The sequence below is a fragment of the Psammomys obesus genome, unplaced genomic scaffold (assembly GCF_907164565.1).
Source record: "Psammomys obesus unplaced genomic scaffold, mPsaObe1.curated_primary_1811, whole genome shotgun sequence".
NCBI lineage: Eukaryota > Metazoa > Chordata > Mammalia > Rodentia > Muridae > Psammomys > Psammomys obesus.
Window position 1 is genome coordinate 8,420,879 of NW_026585797.1, and position 21,708 is coordinate 8,442,586.

General features: G+C 38.7%; 1 non-coding gene across 1 annotated transcript; it reads left to right on the forward strand.

The window, feature by feature from the left end:
- Nucleotides 1-1,991: 1,991 nt before the first annotated feature.
- On the forward strand, nucleotides 1,992-2,095 carry LOC129670845 (U6 spliceosomal RNA). The gene has a single exon (XR_008719256.1). It is a non-coding gene; the product is annotated as a U6 spliceosomal RNA (small nuclear RNA).
- The last annotated feature ends 19,613 nt before the right edge of the window (nucleotides 2,096-21,708 follow it).

A 21,708-nucleotide genomic window follows, 5' to 3' on the forward strand; every position in this document is an offset into this window, starting at 1 on the left:
GCAATCCTAATCAAAACCCCCATCTCATTTCTCAAAGAAATAGAAGAATCCATCATAAAATTCTTATGGAATCACAAAGACCCTCGGCAACCAAAACAATTCTGAGGAAAAAAAAACATGCTGGAGGGATTGTAATCTTAAATCTTAGATATACTACAGAGTCATAGTAAAATGTATATATGACACTGGCACAAAAACAGACATGTAGACCAATGGAACAAAACCAAAACTCAATCGTGAGTACATGTAATTGAGCAACTTAATATTTGACAAAGAGGTTTAAAAAAAACATGCTGGAGAAAATAAATTTTCTTCAACAAATAGTACTGGGAAAACTGGATGTCCATATGCCAAAGAATGAAATTAAACTAGTATCTGTCACGTTGCACAAAAACAAACTCCAAGTGGAACAAAGACCTAAAAGTGAAATCTCAAACACTGGAGCTGTTAGGCAGCATCCTACATGATACAGGTGTAAGAGTGGACTTTCTGAATAGGACAAGAATTAAGGCCAAAAACTGCCAAGTCAGTCTTGATAAAAGTAAAAATTTTTTGTGCAGATAAACAAAACAATCACCTGGATAAAGAGGACACCCACAGGATGGTAAAAAAAAATTAATCTGTGCCAGCTATACACCTGACAGAGGATTAACATCTAGAATATAAACAGAGCTCAAAAATAGAGTCAAAACTCTATTCAAAACAACTACAATCAAGACCCAGCCATAGCACTCTTTGCCACATAGCCAAAAGATGCTCAATGCTGCCACAAGGGCACTTGCCTGACTTTGTTCATAGTGGCTTCATTCATAATAGCCAGAAGCTGGAAGCAACCTAAATATTTTTCAACTAAAGAATGTAAATGTGGTACATTCTTGTACCACATTTACATTACTGAGTAATGGAATATTACTCAGCTGTTAAAAAATGATATCATGAAATGTGCAGGCAAATAAAAGGAACTAGAAAAGAAAATCATCCTGACTGAGGAAACCCAGACCTAAAAAGACGAACATGATATGTACTCACTTTTAAGTAGTTATTAGCTATTGAGTTATTATTAAGTGGTTATTAGCTATTAAGTGAAAGATAATCATGCTACACTCCACAGACCCAGAAAGACTAAATAACAAAGAGGGCTCTAGAGGTGACACTTGGATCTTCCTGGAAAGAGGAAATAGATAGACTTTGCAGGTGAAATTGGGGTGGGTGAGGATGGACCAGGAGAGACTGTGTTAAGGAGGGAGGGATGGTGGGAGAGAGAGTACTGGGAAAGATGACTGGGGCTGGGGAGCCTCCTGTTATACTGATAGTCTGTTATACTCAAAGATTGGTACTTAGCCCATTTGTCGTCAGAGAGGCTTCCTTTGGCAGGTGATGGGAGCAGATTCAAAGACCCACAGCCAAACAGTAGGCAGAGCTCATGGAACCCTGCAGAGGAGGAGGAAGGATTACAGGAGCCAGCGGAGTTGAGGACACCAGAAGAACAGAGCCACAGCATGAACTAAGCAGGGCTCATAGGGGCTCACAGAGACTGAAGTGGCTCCCGGAATCTATGTGGGTCTGTGATAGGTCTTCTGTTCTGTTACAGTTGTTTAACTTGAGGTGTTTATGAGACTCCTAGCAGAGGGAGTGAGGTTGTATCTGACTCTTGGGACCCCCTTCTTCCTACAGGGTTGCCTCATCCAGTCGTGATGTGAAGGTTTGTGTCTAGTCTTATTATCTTGTTGTGCTGTGCTCAGTTGATATCCCTGGGAGACCTGCTCACTGCTCTTTTCAGGAGAAAAACTGAGAAACAATAGATCTGAGGGAAAGGGAGGGTGGTGTATGTGTATATGTGTGTGTTTGTGTGTGTGTGTGTGTGTGTGTGTGTGTGTGTGTCAGGGGCAGGGCTAGGAGGAGTAGAGGAAAGGAAAACTGGGGTTGTAATGTATTGTCTAAGAGAGAATAAAGAAAAAGAAAAAGAAACAACAACAAAAAATGACCTAATTGTGCTCGCTTCGGCAGCACATATACTAAAATTGGAATGATATGGAGATTAGCATGGCCCCTGCACAAGGATGTCATGCAAATTCGTGAAGTGTTCCATATTTTTACACAGGCAAACGTATCCAAACAAATAGAGGGACAAGTAGAAGCAAAAGTAGTGATATATAGAGAAGAAAGGAACAAAAAAATAGAGGCCATCATACAGAGACAGGAAGCCACATTCAAACAGATGAAGGAAATGGTGCAAGACATAAAAATAGAATTAGAATCAATAAAGAAAACACAAAGAGAGAAAACCCTGGAGATGGAGAACTTAGGGAAAAGATCAGGAACCACAAAAGTAAGCATCACCAACAGAATACGAGAGATGGAAAAGAGAATCTCTGGTGCTGAAGATATGCTTGCAGAAATTGATACATCTTTCAAAGAAAAAGTAAAATCGGAAAAGTTCCAAACACAAAACATCCAAGAAATCAAACATGCCATGAAAAGGCGAAATCTTTCAGCACCACATGGAACCTTCTCCAAAATAGACCATATAGTGGGTCACAAAGCAAGCCTCAACAGATACAAAAGGATTGAAATAATCCCTTGTATACTATCCGACCACCATGAACTAAAGCTGGACATCAACAACAACAGAAACAACAAAAAAACGACACGCACATGGAAACTGAACAACTTACTACTCAATGACATCTGGGTCAAGGAAGAAATAAAGAAAGAAATTAAAGACTTCCTAGAATTCAATGAAAATTAAGGCACAACATACCCAAATTTATGGGACACGTTAAAAGCAGTGCTCAGAGGAAAATTTATAGCACTAAATGCCTGCAAGAAGAAATTCATAACATCACATACAAACAACTTAATGGCCCAACTGAAAACCCTAGAAAAAAAAGAAGCAGATACACCCAAGAGGAGCAAACGGCTGGAAATAATCAAACTCAGGGCTGAAATCAATCAATTAGAAACAAATAAAACTTTCCAAAGAATCAATGAAACAAAAAGCTGGTTCTTTGAGAAAATCAACAAGATAGACAAACCCTTAGCCAAACTAACTAAAAAGCGGAGAGAATCTATCCAAATCAACAAAATCAGAGATGAAAAGGGTGACATAACTACAGACACAGAGGAAATCCAAACAATCATTAGGTCATACTACAAAAACCTATATGGCACAAAATTTGAAAATCTAAATGAAATGGATAATTTTCTTGACAGATTCCATCTACCAAAATTAAGCCAAGATCAGGTAGAAAGACTGAATAGCCCTATATCTCCCAAGGAAATTGAAGCAGTCATTAACAGTCTCCCCTCCAAAAAAAGCCCTGGACCAGATGGCTTCAGCGCAGAATTCTACAAGACCTTCAAGAAAGTGCTAACACCAATTCTCCTCAAACTCTTCCACAAAATAGAAACAGAAGGAACACTACCAAACTCATTATATGAAGCCACAGTCACCTTGATACCTAAACCACACAAAGATCCAACAAAAAAAGAGAACTTCAGACCAATCTCTCTTATGAACATTGATGCAAAAATACTCAATAAAATACTTGCAAACCGAATCCAAGAACACATCAAAGATATCATCCACCATGACCAAGTAGGCTTCATCCCAGGCATGCAAGGGTGGTTCAATATATGGAAATCCATTAATGTAATCCACCACATAAACAAAATGAAGGAGAAAAGCCACATGATCATCTCCTTAGATGCCGAAAAAGCATTTGACAAAGTCCAACACCCATTCATGTTTAAAGTCTTGGAGAGATCAGGGATACAAGGCACATACCTAAAGATAGTAAAGGCAATATACAGCAAGCCTATAGCCAACATCAAACTCAATGGAGAGAAACTTAAATCAATCCCACTGAAATCAGGGACAAGACAAGGCCACTGTCTCCATATCTCTTCAACATAGTACTTGAAGTCCTAGCCAGAGCAATAAGACAACTAAAGGAGATCAAGGGGATACAAATCGGAAAGGAAGAGGTCAAAGTGTCACTATTCGCAGATGATATGATAGTATATATGAGCGACCCCAAAAATTCAACCAGAGAACTCCTTCAGCTGATAAATACCTTCAGCAAAGTGGCAGGATACCAAATCAACTCAAAAAAATCAGAAGCCCTCCTGTACACCAAAGACAAAAAGGCTGAGAAAGAAATTATGGAAACAACACCCTTCACAATAGCCACTAATAACATAAAGTACCTTGGTGTGACTCTAACCAAGGAAGTGAAAGACCTGTTTGAGAAAAACTTCAAATCTCTGAAGAAAGAAAACGAAGATCTCAGAAGATGGAAAGATCTCCCGTGCTCATGGATGGGTAGGATTAACATTGTGAAAATGGCCATCCTGCCAAAAGCAATCTACAGATTCAATGCAATCCCCATCAAAATACCAACTCAATTCTTTACAGACCTTGAAAAAAAGATTCTCAGCTTCATATGGAGAAACAAAAAACCCAGAATCTCCAAAACGATCCTGTACAACAACAGATCAACTGGAGATATCTCCATCCCCGATCTCAAGCTGTACTACAGGGCAACAGTAATAAAAACTGCATGGTATTGGCATAGAAACAAAAAGGAGGATCAATGGAACCACATAGAAGACCCAGAAATAAACCCACACACTTATGAATACTCGGTATTTGACAAAGAAGCCAAATACATTCTATGGAAAAAAGACAGTATATTCAACAAATGGTGCTGGTCCAACTGGATGTCTACATGCAGAAAAATGAAAATAGATCCATATTTATCACCCTGCACAAAACTAAAGTCAAAGTGGATCAAGGACCTCAACATAAAACCAGATACTCTAAATCAGTTGGAAAAAAAGTGGGAAACAGCCTAGAACTCATTGGCACAGGAGACAACTTCCTGAACAGAACACCAACAGCACAGGCTCTAAGAGCAACAATCAATAAATGGGTCCTCATGAAACTGAAAAGCTTCTGTAAAGCAAAAGACACTGTCATCAAAACAAAACGACAATCTACAGATTGGGAAAGAATCTTCACCAACCCTTTATATGACAGAGGGTTAATATCCAGTATATATAAAGAGCTAAAGAAGCAGAAAAGCAACAAACCAAGTAATCCCATTAAAAAATGGGGAATGGAGCTAAACAGAGAATTCTCGAAAGGGGAACATCAAATGGCAGAGAAACACTTAAAGAAATGTTCAACCTTATTAGCCATTAGGGAAATGCAAATCAAAACAAACCTGAGATTTCACTTTACACCCATCAGAATGGCCAAGATGAAAAACAAATAATAACACATGCTGGAGAGGTTGTGGAGAAAAAGGAACCCTCCTCCATTGCTGGTAGGAATGTAAACTGGTACAACCACTCTGGAAGTCAATCTGGCGCTTTCTCAGACAATTAGGAGTAGTGCTACCTCAAGACCCAGCTATACCACTCCTAGGTATATACCCAAAATTTGCTCAACTACACAACAAGGACATTTGTTCAACCACGTTTGTAGCAGCTTTATTTGTAATAGCCAGAACTTGGAAACAACCCAGATGTCCATCAACAGAGGAATGGATACAGAAATTGTGGTATTTTTACACAATGGAATACTACTCAGCAATCAAAAGGGAGGAAATCATGAAATTTGCTGGCAAATGGTGGGATCTAGAAAAGATCATTCTGAGTGAAGTATCCCAGAAGGAGAAAGACAAACTTGGTATGTACTCACTTATATAGACCTACAAGATATGATAAACATAATGAAATCTACACACCTAAAGAAGATAATCAAGTAAGTGGACATGGGTGAAGATGATCACTCCTCATTTAGAAAGACAAATGGGATGTGCATTGAATGTATGACAGGAGTCTACCGCAAAAGGCATCTGAAAGACTCTACCTAGCAGTGTTTCAAAGCAGACACTAAGACTCATAACCAAACCATGGCAGAGTGCAAGGAATCATATGAAAGAAGGAGAGTTAGTATGATATGGAAAGGATAGGAGCTCTACAAGGACCAAATATATCCGGGCACAGGGCCTTTTCTGAGACTGACACTCAACCAAGGACCATCTATGGATATAACATAGAACTTCTGCTGGGATGTGGCCCGTGGTAGCTCAGTAACCAAGTAGTTTTCCAAAGCAAGGGGAACAAGGACTATTTCTAACAGGATCTCAAGGGCAGGCTCTTTGTCCTCCCCCCCCCCAGGGGAGGAGCAGTCCTGTTAGGCCACAGAGGAGGACTTTGCAGCCAGCCTTGAAGATACCTGATAAAACAGGGTCAAATGAAAGGGGAGGACCTCCTCCCCTATCAGTGGACTTGGAAAGGGGCAGGGAGGAGACCAGGGAGGGAGTTGGGGAGGGGGAGGGAATGAGGGAGCAGGATACAGCTGGGACACAGAGTTAACAAATTGTAACTAAAAATAAAAATTAAATTAAATTAAAAAAGAAAAAAGAAAAGGCGAAATCTAAGAATGATAGGAATTGATGAAAAAGAAGATTCCAGTCTCCAAGGTCCAGAAAATATCTTCAAGAAAATCATAGAAGAAAATTTCCACAACTTTAAGAAAGAGATGTCCATAAACATACAAGAAGCCTACAGAACACCAAACAGACTAGACCAGAAAAGAAAATCCTCATGTCACATCATTGTTGAAACACTAAATATACAGAACAAAGAAAAGAAATTAAAAGCAGCAAGGGAAAAAGGCCAAGTAACATATAAAGGTAGACCTATCAGAATCACACCGGACTTTTCATCAGAAACTATGAAAGCCAGAAGGACCAGGGCAAAAGTCATGCAGACTTTAAGGGACAACAGATGCCAACCCAAACTACTATACCCAGCAAAACTTTCAATCAACATAGGAGGAGAAAACAAAATATTCTATGAAATAATTTAAGCAATATCTACACAGCAAACCAGGCCTACAGATTATACTAGAAGGAAAACTACAATCCAATGAAAACAACTATACCCAAGAAAACATAGGATACAGATAATGTCCCTACAAAAAAATTAAAGAAAACAAGCAATGAATCACAGTAAGACCACCAACTCCACAATAAAAGGAACTAACGTTCATTGGTCACTATTATCTTTCAACATCAATGGACTAAACTCTCCAATAAAAAGACACGGACTAACAGAATGGGTGCGGAAACAGGATCCAACATTCTGGTGCATCCAAGAAACACACCTTTGCAACAAAGATAAACACTGCCTTAGAGTAAAAGACTGGAAAAATGTTATTCAAGCAAATGGACCCAGAAAACAAGCTGGAATAGCTATCGTAATATCTAATAAAATAGACTTTCAACCAAAATTAATCAAAAAATATGAGGAGGATAACTACATTCTCATCAAAGGAAAAATTCACCAAGAAGACATCACAATGCTGAACATCTATGCCCCAAATACAAGAACGCCTACATTTGTAAAGGAAACGTCATTAAAACTGATATCACACATTGATCCCAACACCTTGGGACAGATCATCTAGACAGAAGACAAATAGGGAAATAAAGGCATTTACAGAGGCCCTAATTCAAATGGACTTTATAGATGTCTACAGAACTTTTCACCAAAACACAAAAGTATAACTTCTTTTCAGCACCTCATGGAACCTTCTCCAAAATAAACCATATAGTTGGTCACAAAGGAAGCCTCAAGAGATACAAGAAAATTGAAATAATCCCCTGTATTCTATCTGACCACCATGGACTAAAGCTGGACCTCAAAAACAATGGAAATAGCAAAAAGCCTACACACACATGGAAACTGAACAACTTGCTACTTAATGAAAACTGGGTTAAGGAAGAAATAAAGAAAGAAATTAAAGACTTCCTAGAATTCAATGAAAATGAAGATACAACATACCCTAATTTATGGGACACAAGGAAAGCAGTTCTCAGAGGAAAATTCACAGCACTAAGTGCCTTCAAGAAGAAAGTTGTAACACCTCATATGAGCAACTTAATGGTCCACCTGAAAGTCCTAGAAAAAAAAAAAGAAGCAGATACACCCAAGAGGAGCAGTGGGCTAGAAATAATCAAACTCAGTGCTGAAATCAATCAAATAGAAACAAATAAAACTATTCAAAGAATCAATGAAACCAAGAGTTGGTTCTTTGAGAAAATCAACAAGAGAGACAAACCCTTAACCAAACTAACTAAAAGGTATAGAGAAACTATCCAAATCAGCAAAATCAGTAAAGAAAAGGGGGACATAACTACAGACACTGAGAAAATCCAATCATTAGGTCTTATAACAAAAGCCTATACACCACAAAAATTGAAAATCTAAAAGAAACAGACAATTTTATTGATAGATTCCATCTACCAAAATTAAATCAAGATCAGGTAGAAAGATTGAATAGTACTATATCCCCCAAGGAAATCAAAACAGTTATCAACAGTCTTCCTTCCAAAATAAGCCCTGGACCAGATGGTTTCAGAACAGAATTCTACTAGACCTTCAAAGAAGTGCTAATTCCAATTCTCTTCAAACTATTCCACAAAATAGAAACAGAAGGAACATTACCAAACTCATTCTATGAAGCCACAGTCACCTGATACCTAAACCACAAAAAAGACCCAACAAAAAAAGATCTTCAGACCTATCTCTCTTATGAACATTGATGCAAAAATAATAAAATACTTGCAAACCAAATCCAAGAGCATATAAAGGATATCATTCACCATGACCAAGTAGGCTTCATCTCAGACATGCAAGGATGGTTCAATATACAGAAATCCATCAATGTAATCCACCATATAAACAAACTGAAGGAGAAAAACCACATGATCATCTCCTTAGATGTCGAAAAAGCATTTGACAAAGTTCAACACCCATTGATGTTTAAAGCCTTGGAGAGATCAGGAATACAAGTCACATACCTAAACACAGTAAAGGTAATATACAGCAAGCCTACAGCCAACATCAAACTCAATGGAGAGAAACTTAAATCAATCCCACTGAAATCAGGGACAAGGCAAGACTACCCACTCTTTCCATATCTCTTCAACATAGTACTTGAAGTCCTAGCTAGAGCAATAAGACAACTAAAGGAGATCAAGGGGATACAAATCAGAAAGGAAGAGGTCAAAGTGTCACTATTCGCAGATGATATGATAGTATACATGAGTGACCCCAAAAATTCAACCAGAGAACTCCTTCAGCTGATAAACAACTTCCATAAAGTGGCTGGATACAAAATTAACTCAAACAAACAAACAAACAAACAAACAAACAAAAAAACAGAAGCCCTCCTGTATACCCAAGACAAAAGGACTGAGAAAGAAATCAGGGAAACAACACCCTTCACAATATCCACTAATAACATAAAGAACCTTGGGGTGAATTTAACCAATGAGGTGAAAGACCTGTTTGAAAATAATTTCAAGTCTCTGAAAAAAGAAATAGAGGAAGATATCAAAAGATGGAAAGATCTTCCATGCTCATGGATCCATAGGCTTAACATAGTGAAAATGGCCATCCTGCCAAAACCAATCTATAGATTCAATGCAATTCCCATCAAAATACCAACTCAATTCTTTACAGACCTTGAAAGAAAAATTCTCAACTTCATAAGGAGAAACAAAAAATCCAGAATCTCCAAAAATGATCCTGTACAACAACAGATCATCTGGAGGTATCTCCATCCCTGATCTCAAGATGTACTACAGAGCAATAGTAATAAAAACTGTATGGTCTTGGCATAGGAACAGAAAGGTGGATCAATGAAACCAAATAGAAGACCCACAGATAAACCCAAATACCTATGAATACTTGATTTTTGACAAAGAAGCCAAAACCATTCAATGGAAAAAAAGACAGCATCTTCAACAAATGGTGCTGGTCCAACTGGATGTCTACATGCAGAAAAATGAAAATAGATCTATATTTATCACCCTGCACAAAACTAAAGTCCAAGTGGATCAAAGACCTCAACATAACACCAGATACACTAAATCGGTTAGAAGAAAAAGTAGGGAAGAGCCTGGAACTCATTTGCACAGAAGACAACTTCCTGAACAGAATACCAACAGCACTGGCTCTAAGAGCAACAATCAATAAATGGATCCTCATGAAACTGAAAAGCTTCTGTAAAGCAAAAGACATAGTCATCAAAACAAAACGACAGCCTATAGATTGGGAAAGGATCTTCGCTAACCCTATATCTGACAGAGGGCTGATATCCAGAATATATAAAGAACTAAAGAAATTAAAAAGCAATAAATCAAGCAATCCAATTATAAAATGGGGTAGGGAGCTAAACAGAGAATTCTCTGTAGAGGAATATAGAATGGCAGAAAAACACCTAAAGAGATGATCAACATCCTTAGCCATCAGAGAGATGCACATCAAAATGACCCTGAGAGTTCACCTTACATGGATCAGAATGGCAAAGGTTAAAAAACTCAAGTGACAACATATGCTAGAGAGGTTGTGGAGAATTGAGAACCCTCCTCCATTGCTGGTGGGAATGTAAACTTCTACAACCACTTTGGAAATCATTCTGGTGCTTTCTCAGACAATTAGGAATAGTGCTTCCACACGATCCAGCTATAACACCCCTAGTCATATTCCAAAAGGTGCTCAAGTACACAAGGATATTTGCTCAACCATGTTTATAGCAGCTTCACTCATAATAGCCAGAACCTGGAAACAACCCAGATGTCCATCTACGGAGGAATGGATACAGAAATTGTACTTGTACACGATGGAACACTACTCAGCAATTAAAAACAAGGAAATCATGAACTTTGCAGGCAAATGGTGTGATCTAGAAAAGATCATCCTGAGTGAGTTATCCCAAGAGCAGAAATACACACACAGTATATACTCACTTATATAGACCTATAAGATAGGATAAACATACTAAAATATGTGTACCTAAAGAAGATAAACAAAAAAGAGGACCTGGAGTAAGTTTATCAATCCTCACTTAGAAAGACAAATGGGATGGACAGGGGAAGTAGGAGAAAACAATTAACAGGACAGGAGCCTACCACAGAGAGCCTCTGAAAGACTCTACTTAGCAGTGTATCAAAGCAGATGTGGAGACTCATAACCAAATCTTGGGCAGAATGCAGAAAATCATATGAAAGAAGGAGAAGTTAGTATGACCTAGAGAGGACAGGAGCTCCACAGGGACCAAATATATCAGGGCACAGGGGTCCTCTATGAGACTGTTTCTCCAACCAAGTACCATGTATGGATATAACCTAGAGCCTCTGTTTGGATATAGCCCATGGTAGCTCAGTAACCAAGTGGATTTCCTTAGTAAGGGGAACAGGAACTATTTCTGACATGAGCTAAATGATTGGATCCTTTACCTCCCCCCACCCCACCCCAAGGGAGGAACAGTCTTGCTAGGCCACAGAAGAGGACATGGCAACCAGTCCTGGAGATACCTGATAGGCTAGGGTCAGATGGAAGGGGAGAAGGACCTCCCCTATCAGTGGACTTGGAAAGGGGCAGGGAGGATATGAGGGAGGGAGGGTGGGATAAAGATGAGGGAGGGAGGGAGGGTGGGATTGGGAGGGAATGAGGAGGGGGCTATGGCTGGGATACAAAGTAAACAACCTGTGATTAATATAAAAATAAAATAAAACAAATGACATAATTGAAAAAAAATGGTCTGGCAGCTGAATTAAGATTGTTCAAAAGAAGAAAAAATGGGTAAGAAATATATAAAAATAATGGTTATTATTCTTATAATTAGGGAAATGAAAATCCAAACAGCTTTGAAATTTTATGTGTGCCTCTCAGATAGCAAAAGGGAAGGGAACACTGACAAGTGCTGAAGGGCATGCAGGGAATGACGAACCCTCATTCACTCCTGGCAGGACTTCTAACTCATGCAGTCACTCTTGAAATCGGTGTGGCAAATTCTCAGAAAGTTAAGAATAAATATACCACACAACCCAGCCATATTACTTCTTGCCACATGCCCAAAAGATTTGACATCCTACTTTACAGGGGCTTGCTCAGCCGTGTTCATTGCTGCTCTGTTTACAACAGGTAAAATATGGGAACAACCCATCCTACAACCAACTAATGGATAATGAAAATGTGGTTTATGCACACGATGGAAAACTATTCACATTTAAAAAATAAAAGGAGCCGTGAACCCTGCAGGTACTAGAAAAGATCATAATGAGTGAGGTAACAGTCTTACAAAGACAAAGGTGGCATGTGTTCTCTTATTAGAGGCTCCTAGCTCCAAATCTTCAGGAAAATAAAAATGACACTGTTTCCAGGATAGAGGAATTGGGAAATAATGAGAGAAGTACTAGGGTTTGAGTGTTCTGCGTAGGGAAATGGGAAAGGACGTGCTCCTTAGGGAAGGGGTGAAAGTAAATACAGAAGAATGTAGAAGAGGGTAAAGGGAAATTCAAGATACAAGTGATCTTATAGGAGAAATTTGAAAGGAGGGATTTTAGGGAAAGGAAGTGAGGCAAATACAGAAGAAGACAGGAGTAGTAAAGGAGAATAACAGAATACAAGTAATAGGGGAAATGGGAAAAGGAAGGCTCTTTATGGAAGGAGGAGGTAAAGAGATACAGGAAGGAGGAGGCACAATAATAAAAATGTTTGAAAATTGACAAGAAATCATACTATTAACAATATACCTTAAAACTCTCTACCACACATAATTCCTTTTATAAATATGCATATATAATGAAACTTTTTAATGAAACTTTCTCACGTGAGATAACAATGCTCCCTCCAAGAGCCAATCACTTAACAAAATCCCAATACCAGACATGAGGAGCCTTCTTTTAAATTTTTTGGCCAAGAGATTTCCCAAACAATAATAGGCTTATTGCTGTTTCCCTTGATTATCGCCAAGAGGTGCAAGGTAAGTCTGTATTGCTGAAGAGATATACTTCAGACACACAACCCAGAGATCCACGAGTTGAACTTGACCTGAATGCTTCCCCTCTGAGGGCTAGCTTTCATGGTTGTCAACCTGTAAGCTTCCAAAGGAGTGAAATAACTAAAAGCCTTACCCAGCCATGATGTCTATGAACCACACCAATAACCAGCACGGCACGATAACCCTCGGGGCACAGTAGAGGCACACACACCTCGGTGGTAACCAACGGCTCTCTGATTTGACTTAAGACCTGCTCAGAAGAAGAAAAACCATGCCTAGTACTGGAAACCTAGTTAACTATTCAGTGCTAGTGAAAATGGTGATTACAACCTCTAATTGACTAAACCAGCATAATCTCTAACAGCAGTCTATAAACATTTGTCTTTACAATAACAGATAAGCATAGTGTTTACCCCTCATTAAAGGAAGTTCTTCAGTAAACAGATGGAGACCATTACGGGAAATCACAACCAATCAAAATGCAGAGTTGTGGAGCCAGTCCCTAAACCCTCCTGCAACAAGACTCAGGAACATTGGGGAAGAGGGAAACCAAAAGATAGTAAGAGCCAGCACATCATGGAGTATGATGTGATATCAGAAGCTATACCCATAAAGTCTCACCAACAAGACTGCTCAAACATGAGTGACATCAATGAACAAGAATAATACCAATAAACAAGCCAAAGCGAGTGGAGAACAGCCCACAAGGCTTCAGCCCTACACAAAGAATTATATGCAACCGAGGAAAGCTGGGAGTAGGGCAGGCCCTCCTTCCTTGAAAAAAACACACCACCGACTAGTTGTCCAGTGCCAAATGGTCAGCCCTGAAAATATGCATCCAGGTGGCATTATATGGAATGAGAAGGTTATATTTAGGAATATACATGAGTAGGCATACACATATATACATGCAATAACAATTAGTAAAAAAGAAAAAATAGAGGTCATGAATTTGAAAGAGCACAGCAGAGGGTTTGGAGGGAGGAAAGGGAAGGGACAAATTCTGTAATTATGTTATGATAGCAAAAAGAAAAATACAAACATAAAACCTAAAATGTATGAAAAATTGAAACAGGCAGGAGGTGAAGTGAACAAGAACAGAAGAGCTCTTGTCTAGAAAAGAGCAGATGGACGATCACATCTCAGTGTTGTGTGACGTAATACATCCAGAATAAAGGGCTGGTTAGAGAGGATGCTGCACAACCTAAGCTAACCTGTAGGAAAGAAATGTCTTTCATTTGTGTTGTCTCTTGTTTGGCTTTGTGCCCTATACCTCTAACCTTCTTACACTGGCCAATGGATTGAACACTTTCATTGGCTCTCCTTTACCAATCTACCTTATTTCTATGGCTCATTAAGTACCTGGCAGAAACCCATTGCATAAAAGCCCAAAGTTCAGCTCATATTTTTCCCTTTTCTTATCCCACTTTATAACCTTCATCAGAGAAACAGTCTCAAGTAAAACCTATTATTTTACTTAATCTCTCAGAAGCCAGTAGATCAGAACATATAAGGATGGATTAATAGTCTTTGCAGATAAATCTACCAAAAGGCAGGCCAGTTCTATGTTTATTTAATCATCCATTCCAAGCTACTTTGCTAATGCCTTCCCAAGTCTAGGCACTCTGCCAGGTGCCAGTAGTTTGGAGGAATGGTGTAATGTGACTTTCAACCTAAATCAGTGGACAGGACATCATGATTAGGTAGGTACCCTGAAGATGGGAATGCCAGTGTGGAGTAGCATAAACATAGGAATTTTACAGCTTCAGTATTTAAAATATGCTGCTTCATAAGTTGGCGGCAGACGAGTCTGTTTGGGCTCAAGGCACAGTGTTGCCTGTGAATCTTCTACTTTTATTTCTGTACAAATTGGAGGAGCCCTTGTTTTGAAGCTGGCTTAAAGACGTATAAACAACACTCTTTTACAGCAGAGAGATATTCATTTTACCTGAGCAGCCTCCAAGTCCCTAGGAACGTGGTGAGCTCATCTTGTGTGTGGTGGTGGGGTTTTTTTGTTTGTTTGTTTGTTTTTTTGGTTTTTTTTTTTTTTTTTTTTTTTTACTACTTATGAGACAAGGGCAACAAGTAAAAAGTGAAGAGAGACAGAGAAGAGAAGAGAAAAGAGGAGAGATTAGAAATAAATAAATAAAAACAAAATGTGCTCTTATTTGTATTGTAAATCAAAGGAAGTGTTTTTTAAAGAATTGCTCTTGAGGTAAACTTATAAGAGTCCCGAAAGTAGTGATTCCTGAGCATAGAAAAGAGATTTTATTCACAGTTTCTCCTTTTATTAGACTTCCAAAGAGAATATATAATCCCTTGAGACCACTAAGGCCCCTATTTCCAAAGCCTTGCCTAACGCCTTCATGGAGGGAGGGGCTGTCAGCAAGGAGGAGTGTCTTTCCTCTGGGAACCTTCATCGTGCTGTGGGGCTCGCAAGCTTGGCACACAGAGCATCCCAGCCTCTGTCACAGAAGGTCACCAAGCACATAATCCATCATGGTGTTTTGACAGAATACCCTTAGCCTTGCTGAGAGAAGATCCTGGGTCATTAAGTGCTTTCAACACAGATGAGGATGAACTAGATTATATATGAGTCAAATTACTTTTCTCTTGGTCATGAGGGACATTAGTGTGGAAATGGATCTGCCAGCGGCTGCAGCAGAATTGTTCTGCCTGCACACCTTGAAGGAGAAAAGCAGTGTCGGCTACCCTTTCTGCCTAGAGAGAGAGAAGGGCATGGGGTGAACTGCCTAGCCCTCAGACTCGATCCTAGCTTTGGACTTATATTAAGCTTTTAGTAGATATTCATCACAAAGTGCTTTTTGGAAAGTGCTTTCCACAGTATTAAGGGACACAGACCTTTGAACATTGGCATATCTTTGGGGATGAGCTAAAACAAAATTGGGGGCTCGAGCTTCTGAAGATAAATTGCTGCATATGGGTTCCTACTCCTAACAGAGTCGTCAATGGAAGAGTGAAGTTGAGGGACGAAAACAAGAAGAAAAGATCCTTTAGCCAATGACTCCATTTCATCCCCCAGCAACAGAGAACACACTCAACATTTCTATGGACTTAAGTGAAAATGTAAATTGCTATTGATTAATCACATCATATGACAGACATGACAATAAAGCAAGTGAATGAAAAAGCATCTTTATCTGGTGAACAAACTAATAAAAGCAAGGAATAATACTTTAACATAGAGAGTTATGTTGTGAAACTCAGTTGTGAACACTCAACTCAACACCCTGGAATATATAAATTACTATTGTCAGTACATTTAACATTATCAGCTGCTATTATCACCACCTTTTTAAAAGTACATGATAAAAAAGAAAGTCGTAGCACAATAGAAGCTTAACTTTGAGAATCTAAAATGTAGTTGGAAGGAAAAAAAAATTGAGGCTTCCACAATTTCATTTAATTCTGCTAACTCGATGTTTTCCTATAATTAAAAGGCCGAAAGCATTTTCACATTTTCAGAAAAGGAAGATAAATTAAAAAGCTGCAGCAAAATAAATAACATTCAAGTTGGTGAGCATCACACAATACAGTGACTTCCAATTAATTTGGCCACAGTTTAATTAAAATCTAAGTTTTATTTGTCCAGATCCCAGGAAACTACTGATCTGCATTTGTGTTATAAGAGGAGCAAACACTCTGCTCACCTCTAGTTATTACAAGTAATCCAATAATGATTTCTTGGGACTATGCTAAGCCTCAATCGATCACAAAATTTATCACCTCACAGTAGAATGACTGCTGCTTGAATCTCTGTAGGTTTCTTTGACTAGTGTATTCACAAGGCATTCGTATTCCACGAGGCCCAGTGCTAGTATGAAAGGGTCAGCACCTACTGTGATCGTGGGCTGAGTGAGTGGAAAGAGCGAGGCATTTCTTTTGCCCTAAGAAGTCTGAAATGCATCTTAGGAGAGCATGTTCACAATTCCTTTTTAAAAAAATAAACATGTATTTCTTTTCCTGTGTGTGTGCATGCTCACCTGCATGTATATATACATGCCACATGTGTTCCTAGTACACTCAAATGCTAGAACGGAGTCATGGATGTCCAGAAACTAGTTATAAATGATTCTGAGCCACCATCCATGTACTGAGAACTGAACTTTGGGCCTTTGCAGGAACAGCCAGTACCCCTCACCACTGAGCCACCTCTCCAGCCTTTCCTGTTCATATCTTATCTCTCACAGAGGCTCTCACCAGTCTTACCGCCTCTAGTTCACACTTCCATCCTCAAATCTCCTTGGCTACTTCAAACTGATTAAGCCTAAGAAAAAAAGAAAGGGAGGGAGGGAGGAAGGAAGGAAGAGAGAGAGAGAGAGAGAGAGAGAGAGAGAGAGAGAGAGAGAAAGAAAGAAAGAAAGAAAGAAAGAAAGAAAGAAAGAAAGAAAGAAAGAAAGGAAGGTCTTGCTTTTGTTGTATTTCCCAGGAGCACCAAATCCAGTTCTACAATGTGGTTATAACTGTGTAAATCCCATATCAAGCCTTACTCAGAATGTTCAGAATGACCTTGGTCTAAGCCCTGGTCCCCAATGACCATCACTACTCTCCTCTGTGTAGGTATATGGACTTCAAGTTCTTCATGTCTATAAAACTTGCCAGAACACCCTGTCCCTAAGCTTTTCTCCCTTTTCCACTTATGGGACTTTCTGTTGGGCAAAGATTTCACTGAAAAGTCCTTATTCCAAATCTGGGCACCAGCTTCCTGTGTGGAGGGCTGGATTTATAGTCTTGGTGTCATTACCCCAGCACTGGTTCCTCTAGACAGTAGCATCAGCAAATAGAAGGCCTGATGAATGATGATGAAAGTGGTAAGGAATTTATGATTTACCTCTCAAAACATTTCTAATATGGTGACATGTGCAATTAGACATTTATTTTTATTTATATCTAGCCTTTTCCAGATACAGTGTATCTTCTAGGAGTTTAGAGCTTGTCTGCTGTTTTCTTTCATTCTAAATGCTCAGCACAGAACTGGCCACAGTGAAGGGGTTGAGTACATGCTTCCTGATTTAATTTAATTAATTTGATACCACAGACACAAATATCTGCAAAATCAAATATAAATATCTCTGCCGATACTAAGGGTTGTGAGTTAATTACTATTCTTTAACAATGTTAGTGCACTGTTCCTGTACTGACACTTCATTTCTCAGTCTAACAGGCTATTTATTTAATTAATAGCTACTTCCCTATTAGTATCCATTAGTATCGCAAGTTGTTTTTAGCTAGCCTTGCCAAAAGCAAATAAGGAATGTGTGCTCAATGTAAGATCCTTAATTGCCTTACATCCACATTTCCCTGACAATTATGAGACTCTAATTGAGATCACAAGTTAAAAATACAGATGTACAAATTTATGTATATAATTCATGAATTTGATGTTCTCTTTGTTTTAAAGTGTTTTCTTAAACATAAAGTTAATCAGTTCGATCCTTTAGGACTTACCTTTCACACACCAGTAAATAAGCAAACACATAAAGATATGCTTGTGCTGATCCCAGCTATATTTCCAGGAACACTTGTGCTTTGGTCTTGGAGTAGTTGTTTCTTTGAGTTCTGGGTGGCTATTGCTTCTGTCACATCAAAAGGTTTTGAATGATGTGTTCTTTTTAGCTCTAATAGTGCTCTGTGTTGCAATCATCTTTGCTTCTATTTGCTACGTACAGTTCATTCTCTGTTTAGATAAGAGCCTACTTCAGATAAGAGGGGAAGGAAGGATGCCGCTGTGGCGAAAAGCACATTGTACTTTTGCAGAGGACCTGGGTTTGGTTCTGGGAGCCCTTACAGGGTGGGCTTACACTCTCCTGATCTTCAGCTCCAAAGAACCCAATGCCTCAGTTCTCTCTAGATGCCCGCATTCTCACATGCATTCGTGTGCACACTCACACACACATACAGACTTTAAAAATAACATGACTTTTTAAAGAACAAGAACCTACCAGAAGAAAGGAAGTTAGATAGTAGAAGGGAAAATAAATAATGCTCAAGCCTACCTTGTAAGCAAATGGAGCAAGCCATTGCCTGGATTTCAAGCAGACTTTAAAAATTACAGCTAAGACACAGGGGGAAATCTGGTAGCATTTGCCCATTTCTTGGATTTTATTTGCTGGAAGACTAGACTTTGTCTTAAAGAAAACAAAATAGACAAACATGAATGAACATGAATGATACATGAATGAAAACAGAGTATGGTCTTTAAAAAAAAAAAGCAGGACTTAAATCCAGTCTGCATCAGGTCTCTCTCCACCTGCATTTCATTTAGGAGCAGATCATTTAATGAAATTATTGAATTATTAAAGAAGCTCCTCTCACCAGGCCATTCATCACAGTTTAGAGATTTATATTTCATAATCAAAATAAATAGTCTCATGAGGATGTTGCCAGTCCACTGCAGGAAGGTGTCGCCTGTCCACCCTGGAGGTCACGTAAACAGAGACCCCCAAAATAAAGAATCTTAAGAATTCCTTTTAACTACACGACATACATAGTTAATGGAGCTTGCTATGATATTCTCAGCGGTCACAGCAAGAAAGTCTGCCTCGTAGTATTCTTATCATCTGGGCCAGCCAGACACAGGAAATACCCAATACTGAAAGATATCTATAAGGGCTGCAGGCTACCCTCTCCCCAGATCACAGAATCAAGACTGTAAGCCAAAAACCAAGAGCACATAGGTGGATGACACAGTACCAGCAGCTTTCCACACTCCAGGATCAGAATCACCAGACAGCCATTCATCACCAGGAGTTTCAGCAGAGAGAATTTCTATTTATTTATTTATTTATTTATTTATTTATTTATTTATTTATTTATTTATTTATTTATCTATTTATCTATCTATCTATTTATCTATTTAGTTATTTAGTTATTTATTGTCACAGAAGTCATATGGAAGGTGAAAGCTAACTGCTATGATAGAACTTCTCCAAATGGTATATATCTTCACCGCAGAGAATCTTGTCAAGGGCCATTTAACAAGCTGCTTACATTCTTCCATTGTGTCCTTCAAGGTAAGGGATTACACAAATGTCTTAAAACACTGGGTTATTAAAAAAGCTGGTACGGCTCATCCACATGAAAAGGGTTTCTATCTTTCCAGCTGAAGGTGGGTCAGTGGTTCAGTGCTTTCTTGGGAAAGCATTTTGCCCCACTTAGAATTTGTAGAAATCATTAGGACATTGCAGATTTGGATGGGTTTTAACAGATAGTCTAAAAAATCTCTTCTCAGGGAATACAAGTAAATAGAAAGAGCCAGTGACCACCCTTTGACCCAGTTAATACACTAAAGCTTTCACAGAAAATGAGATAAGACCTTCTCAAAATATAATGACTTAGTACCTTGTGCTGGCATCTGCTTAACTATGTTACTAATTTTTTATGAATGTCTGCTAGGATATTAAGCACTAATCCTGGCATGATAACATAGTAACAGGGAAGCAAAGAAGAAGCAACCCTTCATGGAAACAGACAACTAATCAAAAACAAAATATCTGATACTGGCAAATACTATAAAAAAATGAACAGGTTAATGAGGCCTTGATATTCTGAGCTTAAAGAATTTAATAGAAACAATAAATTTCTTTGAGATCAAAGTCTCTGTTCTGTTTAATCCCCAGACCCCTGGGGTCTCATGGTGGGCTTAGTACATTTTAGATGTATGTTAAATGGCAGAATTAATTCTAAATGAATTTTTTAAAAATCAATTAAAGCGGTATCTTTGGATAAAGGACTGGAAATTTACCAGCAAACTTAAAATCCTTAGCGATCAAAGTCTAATGCAAATGGCCAGCTGAGCACTCAGACTGCTTTCTGCCAGAGACCAGTGCACCCGCCGTTCTGAGCAGAACACTGCCAAAAAGCATCCTAGCTGCCGAAGTCCCACACGCTGCTCACTAACACAGGGTGCGGCCTCACACTGACTTGGACACACAACTGTTTTGTTACTGCCGGTTCTGAGGAAGAATCTGATGAAACCTAAGTGCTTAAAGCCAGCTGATGCTTTCCTGGGCATCAAGCTAGAAGGTGGGCTAGTCACCTTTTCATGGAGAAGCAGCTTACCGGTGACTCTCACAGCCTTATACAAACATTGACTAAAGGGCCACTGTTCCATAGAAAAAGTGTGAATTTTGAGATTTTGGTATTAAATGACATTTTCTTGAAAATAAACTACATGAACCTCTCAAATGTAAGGGGGGGCTCTTTTTTTTTTGCAGTATATATTGTCAATGATAAATTTCAGGTAAAAAAGAAAATCAGAATTTTGGAAAATTTCTGTCCATCTTGAAATTAGCAGAGTTCCACTGCATAAAATTCTCACTTTCTGTGATCAGTGTTGCTATTTAAAAATATCATGTTTCTGCTAAAAGTGACATCTGTGTAACTTCAGCAAAACCATTTCCCCAGTGATCAATGTATGCTTTCACAAAATCATAGATGAGTCAATAGGTGTCCCAAGTGCACCTCGGGCAATAGCCCTTTCAGCAGGAGCGCCTAGTTACTGAACTACGGTGCCATAGTTCACGTTTTGTCTCACAGAGGCTTATTGCAGTTCCAAAGAAAAATATCTTCAATTATCTAAGACCACCAAAATACACTTCTCTTTCTTAATTACATATCTGTGTGGGGCCTGGTATTCTTCAGACACTTTAAATGGAGCCACACAAGATAACTCTATGATTGAGACACAGGTATGAGACCCTGTTTCCTAATAATCAAAACATAATTGACAAAAATACAACAAAACCACTGTTCTCAATATAATCTTTTTGCTTTGGAAACTATAGCAACTATGACATTTGTTAACTTATTGGTAATTG